Source organism: Xiphias gladius, chromosome 12 (assembly GCF_016859285.1).
Source record: "Xiphias gladius isolate SHS-SW01 ecotype Sanya breed wild chromosome 12, ASM1685928v1, whole genome shotgun sequence".
In the NCBI taxonomy this organism is placed as follows: Eukaryota; Metazoa; Chordata; class Actinopteri; order Istiophoriformes; family Xiphiidae; genus Xiphias; species Xiphias gladius.
In genome coordinates this window covers 6915254-6922435 of record NC_053411.1, presented here as the reverse complement: position 1 = coordinate 6922435, position 7182 = coordinate 6915254, and positions in this window count along the sequence as shown.

Here is a 7182-nt window from a genome sequence, read left to right as displayed (position 1 = left end):
ACCATTTGACCGACTGCTGTCCGGTTTCTTTTCACATATAACTTCCCCCATTCTCTCAGCTTTCAATTTTGACCCCCCCCCCCCCCTTCCAAGAGTTCACTCTTCTCATTTTAACACGTTCCAACACACTTGAAGGACATGCTCTACCGCAAGCATCATCAAATATAAACGTCAAAGACACACATTTAATTTGGTCTTTGTGCTCTTACCCCACATACTCATTATCCACGGTGACTTATGGATACTTAGTTAAGAGATTAACGTTTGACAAGCTTTTTGACTTTCTCATCCTATCATTTGTCATCCTGTGCACTATTAACCTGCCAGAGGTAAACCATTATATACTGGAGACCTGCAGACCTAATAGGCATGCAGTGCACTGTGCAGCACTTTTGTCCTTACGCAGCATTACACAAATTTCCAGTTTGCCCAGGGGCCTAATTGCTTCAAACACTTATTTGAATGCTCGTTTGACTTGTTCACAACAGTTAAAATGTCTCCTCAGGAATGAAATGTTTACAGGCAAAATTTCACACCTACATTCCACACTGTGTGGAAAGATAACCCTATATTTTGCAATTATTGTATGTATCCCATGTTTGTTGAATTTAGCTTTTTGCTTCAAATATTACGCACTGTATCATATGTGGAGAGTAGCTGGATTTTTCTAGTTTGGGATTGGTTTTGGAATTTAACTTGTATGTTTCATTGTTTGATCACCAGACTATGCCAGGGATAAAACCACTGAAGGTGTTCCATTAGCAGGAAACCAGTCGCATTTTTTTACAGTCTGTCCATTGTGTTGTAGCAGCAGGGAACCCCAAACCCCAGCTAGGCTGGTTAATAACAAGAGTTTTAATAATAATAAGAGTGTGAAGTGAAGGGGGAGGGAAAGACAGGGGGAGCAAAATTCATAATGTCTCTCCCTCCTTTGGAGTGTGTACGGGGGGGTTCACATCTGTCAACGTGAACATAGTGGTGTGTGTGTGTGTGTGTGTGTGTGTGTGTGTGTGTGTGTGTGTGTGTGTGTGTGTGTGTGTGTGTGTGTGTGTGTGTGTGTGTGCGCGTGTGCCTGTGCATGCGTGTGTATTATACTGGCCCAAGAAACCATTTCATGGACAACCATGGCAACAAGACGTCAAAACCTGAATTATTCAGTGCGCATGTCTGAAACTTACAGTTGAGTAAGCACAGACAGACCAACACACATTCATATAGACTCATACACACACTATAACATAAACATTCATGTGTTTTTCATGTAAAATATTCTGTCACACACAACACAAATAGTCATGCAGTTACTATTACACAAAACCACTTGACACAAAGCTAATGTGTCACCAAATAAAAGATCAGATGCATATGCAAACTAGCTGTGTGCATCTGCATCAGTACACCAACTAAGTGGACTTTTTATGACCCAAATATCACTGTCAGTGATATTTGGGTCTTTCAACCTCATGTCAGACACAGAGCTCTGGGGAGGAAGGTCATTGTAATGTTAGCATGTAATATTAAAACTGTGGAGGCCTTGGAGAGAAGTGAAAAGTTACAACAAGCATATGCAACTGAGCTCATTAGAATCTATACTGAGAATAATGACTGGATATTGTTGCTTGCGTGTGTGTCGGCGTGTTGCATAGTGCAAGAAGTCCAACTGTTATCAGGAGGACTTGAGCAGCGTGGGAGGCCTACACATGACACAGATCTGACACAGACCTGTTGTTGCCTAACACTTACAGTATGTAGCTACATAATTTACAGTAGCTCTGTCCAGCCCAGGAGCCCATGGTGAAATGGTTTTCTTCTGTGAGAATTGTATCAGGAGCTTAACTACAGTGAAGTTTTAGGATGAACGTAACAAGAAGCATGAATTTGACATCTCCAGACACTCTTACTGCCTTTTTTCAAAAGTGAGTTATGGAGGATACAAAGTCCTCACATTGCTCTAACATTGTGATGTTTGTATAGTTAGGCACTTATTTGCTTCAGTTCCTTTGCTTCCATTTTCTGCTACTCTTTATACTCCTACTCTTCTACATTTCAATAAGAAATATTGTACTTTTTTTAAATCATAAAATCGCCATAAAAAAATCATCATAAATCATAAAACACATTGTTACAGATTAAACCGATGATTCCCAACCTTTTTGGTTTGTGATCTCTTAAAAAAAAAATAGTGTCTGGTTGCCTAACCCGAGGCCTAAAAGAGGTAAAATTGTTCTTTCTTTATTCCTACCCTCACCTGGGACCTGGTCTGCGAATGTAGGAAAGTAGTGAAAACTAGCTCCACCATGTAAAAACTATAGCTGTAAAATGCTACTTATGCATTAACACATCAGTATTGGTAGCCTAAGAATATAATATATGACAACATCAGTCTCAGGGGCCATTTTATGCATAATGAATACTCTTACTTTTGATACTTGAACTGTGTTTTACTGATAAAACCTCTGTACTTTTACTTGTAATGTATTTTTACGTAGTTACATTGGTACTTTTACTTCTTCTTCCACCACTGGGTTTACTGAACACTGCAAATACATGCAAAGTAATGAGCTTTAGGGGAAGAGGCAGATCCTGTTGCTTACTCTCAGTCTCTACTTCTCCCTCCAGACTGAACATATGCCACCACCCCAAGCTCAAACCTGACCTGACTATAAAAGTGGCTATACCAGTCTATTTATTTATTTACTTACATACATGGACTGATGGAACCTTTTCAGAATTGCTCTCAGAAATATAGACCTCCCCGTTTTGTTTCCTAGAAGGAGACAGGAGTTTTCATTCCACATGAGGGAGCTGTCGAGCCGTTTCCCCTGTGTTGTCAGCTTTGTGGGACAAGTTTTGTCTCAGTACACAGTACATTGTATTCACCTTGTGTGATAATTATTCAGTCTCTTGCCATTGCACATTTTTCCATATGTAGGAATAAGGAGACATTTTGTTTATCATGATAGAAACACTCTTCTTCACCTGTTTTCCACAAGGAGGTCAGAGGTCAGAGTCAAATACACCTGTGGAGATTTACCAGTAACAGATGATGACTGAAACCAGGGCCAGCTTTAGGGATAGGCCACCTGTGTGGTTGCCTGGGACACCACCAGCTGGAGAGGCGCCAAAGAGGAGGAAGTAATATTTTGTAATTGTTCCTGATCTACTTTTAAAAGTCTGTTTCTGACATCGAGTTTGCCCCTTACACTGTTAAAAAAACAAAAACAAAAAACGGCTCACATGTACTAAACACCTGCCTGGCAAATCCAGGCGTTTTAATATACAGTAGGTGGCCTATCAGCTATAAATCCAGAAGTTTGCTCCATCTCGTCCAGGGCACCAAAATGTCAACAGACAGCCCTGATTGAAAACTTAGAAATTATCAGTAAAATAAAGTATATTCTAACTCACACATTGATGGCCATGATTTCGGTCTGCAGTCCAAATCACTCTCTCCTTCTGCACGATTGCCTTCCCTGAAAGCAATCCATCAAATTGGGCCTCAGAGCCTTGCATTACCCTGTACTGTTTGTGTACTGTGCTATCGTACGTACAATGGTTTTATCCCGATTCACCTGTGCAAATACACTTGTACTTAACACAGATTATTGCAACTACACTTACACACGTAGGGTACACAACCCAGTATGCTCACAGCAGAGGACAACCGCAGCAGAGCTGAACCTTTAAAGTCCACATTCCTGATTAGTGCACAATCAAGCCAAGTCTGTATGGAGGGGAGGGTAGTGGCAACATATATCCATTAGATGGCAGTATACGATTCTAACTGAGCCATGTAGAGGTGGTGGCAGTGTAAAATGGTAAAAATCAACGTTAATACAATCCACCATGTGGAATATTTTGAGGCAGTAGGGGAGGGGATTGAAAGCTGCAGCTAAATTCATTTGCACAAAGTGGATATTACATACTTCTTGGTCATTTCCCTCTGCAACATCTGTGAGTGCCTCGTCCGGGGAATAATGTAATCAGCACTTTGCCTGAACACCCACGATAGTTTTTCTTTAAAGCACAGACAGTAACCCTGCATTGTTATAGTGTCAGATGCGTCCAGTCTTCAATGAACTGTGAGAGTTTTCAGGCCAAAATCTCAGCATTACTGTGGAGATCCAGTTTTTATTGCTACTGTTGTCTAAGTCAGGCCTTTCCCATTAAAACTACTATGTGCATGTGTTCATGTGTGTGTGTGTGTGTGTGTGTGTGGAGAGGGGGCAGTGTGTGGACAGACAGTGACTATGCCTGTGTGTCTGTATACAATGTGTCTTTGTGAGTCCTTGGCTTTGCATCGTAGAGAAAGATCTGGCTGTTACTTGAGAGAGAGACAGAGAAATAGTGAGAGGAGAGAGAGATGAGTGGTTAGAGGTCTTGTCTTTCTCCACATCATCTTCTCCATTTATCTGCATCCATTGCCTTGTTCCAATTTTAACCTCTGTTTTCCCCCTTTTGTCTCTTTTTTTAACCCTCTTTATCAACAGGCCATTATGAGTCCTCCTTTTTTTCTGAGCGTGTTCTTCTTCTAAACTCTTTCCCCTCCTCCCTCCCTATACCTCTTCTTTTCATTATTCTTTCTTGCTTTCTTACTTGGGTACTTTCTTTCAAACACTTAGATTTCACTTTGTATGAAACGGATGGAAAAGAATAAATACACTGGCTTCATCGTTGCACTAAACACAAAAAAAGTAAATACCGGACTATGATTAGATCTCACATTCATTCCAGTTACATTTCCCATGAATGTGAACTATCTCTATCCCTTTCACCCCCTCCTTCTAAAGAAGCCTTTTTATTTAATGATACTTCCTTTAGCTCTGCTTGTCCTCTTTCGCTCTAAAGTGCAATGCTATGTTAGTGGCTCTGTGAGGCTGTATTTGTTACACACAATGGTGCTTTGAGCTAAATCCTAACATCAGCATGTTAAGCAGGTAAAATGTTTACCATGTTCACCATCTTAGTTTAGTGTGTTAGCATGCTAACATTTGATGATTTGCACTAAACACAACGTACATCTGTGTCTGATGGCAATGGCATAAGTTTTTCAGGTATTTGGTCACCACATGAATGGACATGGATGTCTGTACTAACTGCAAACACAGACGTACAAAGACACACGCAGTAACTAACTTTTAGTGCAAACACAGCTGCGACACATCTCAGGTCAAAAGGCGCTTTGTTACAGAAAACAGGACCAAAGCATCCTCACCAGACCTTGATCTTATTCTGTTACAGTTACAAAACCCCCACTGTGAACGTGAGAGACTGGGAAGCCAAACCAATAAGTAGAAATATGAATTTGATTCTGAGAGGACGGGGAAAAAAAAGAGAAAAGCCTGCTGATCTGCATTTACTGTTCTTACATAATACAAAATGTTTTATTGCCTAACTCCACATTTATTCAGATGAGAACCATGTACAGTATGTCCCAGTGACCAATTGGAGAAGGACACCCATTGGAATGACAGATGAGATACGAAAAACACAGAGGAGGGAGAAAGCGTGTTTAAATGTAACAGAGAGACAAGAGAGAGACCTAAAGATAGAATGTATTTGTAAAGAAAGAGAGAGAGAGAGATGAGTGGAGGGCAGAGGCGGTCTATTGACACCACAGGTGCCTGCACTTCAAATGCAGCATTCAACATTGTTTGATTAAAAAGAAGTTCATTTGTGTGTATGAGAGAGGAGAGACAGTGTGTGTACGAACGTGTCTGCATCTTATTATGCAGCAGAGAAATACAATATCCCAGCTCATGCATGTGTGCTGCGCAGTTGAAAGAATGCATACGCATGTGTCCATCTTGTTTTTGTTTGTTGTCATCTGAGAGGTTGCGTTTGTGTGTCTGTGCGTGTGGTGGTTCGAGATCAGATTAATCAGCAAGTCTACCTGGACTCAGTTACAGCTCAAATTTACCCAGAGACACACAAACAAACACACCAATGCCAACCTGTCTAGCTGCTAAATTGTTAAACATTATATCCACCTCCTGGGGGTCATGTAACACTGAATCCAGCACTTTCATGACACAAATATGAACTTGATATGAACTGATTGATTCTTGTGGATTGTTTCTTGGATTTGATCCTCCGCTCTGTGGTTTTGGTCAAGGAAAACACACCAACAGTAAGTCACTCCATCACTCAGTCAGCCGGCTGCAGCATAGCAGACCATAAGAACGGTGGCCAAAAAATCTGTAGCTCCGTAGTTCTTTTTTTTTTGTTTTTTTTTAAAATAAAAAGCTCAAGTTGTAATGTTGCTGGGCAGCAGGATTTGACCTGGAGGAGGCAGGGGAAAGTTATCTGGTGGCTTTCAAAGGCTCCAATTACCTTACCTCCACATCCTCTAAATTATTTCCTGTTTATATAATGCAGCTGTAATATCATCATTCATGAAATATGTCTTCAATCTCACAATCTGGCTGCCTGAGTAGCACTACCACTTGTCCCCCTGGCTTCAAAATGAACTTTAAGTTGATTAATTGTTTCTAACAACTGTGATAACTGCGAGCATGTTTTTAATAACATTACTGGCTATATTAGTAATATGTCACTGTCAGCATCAAGGAAAATAATGTCAAGCAGTTAAAGGCCAGGGTAATTCAAAGAATTAAAAGAGCACTTTGATTACGCTTTTGCACCCTGCAGTTAACTTCAGTCAATAGGAAATTACTCTACAGGCACGTATGTGTACCTGTGATATTAAATAGCGATGGATCTTACATTTTTATTTATTTTATTTATTTATTTTATTTATGCTACGGTTCAGTGGTTTCCAACCTTTTTGGCTTATGGCCCCTCCAGGAATAGTTTGACATACTGGGGAGTACACATATTTGCTTTATTTCTGAGATATTCATAAGACGATCAAATCCACTCTTATATCTTTCTGTTAAATGCGAAGCTAAGCCTAAAGACTGCAAACAGGGTGAAACAACAAATCCCAATGTGTTGTTTTTACACATTATGCACAGATTGAAACAAACAAGATGCAATGTGACGTTTAACGTGCTTAACAAACCCTTTATGCTTTTTATCAGCTTGTGCCTCCTTAGGTTAGTCTGCGATCCCTTGAGGTGTCCCATCCCAATGGCTTTCTACATGGTTTTATATTTCTATGTAGCACTGTGCTACAATTCATGGCAAGCTTGTGATTGCATCAAAAACACTTGAGTTTCC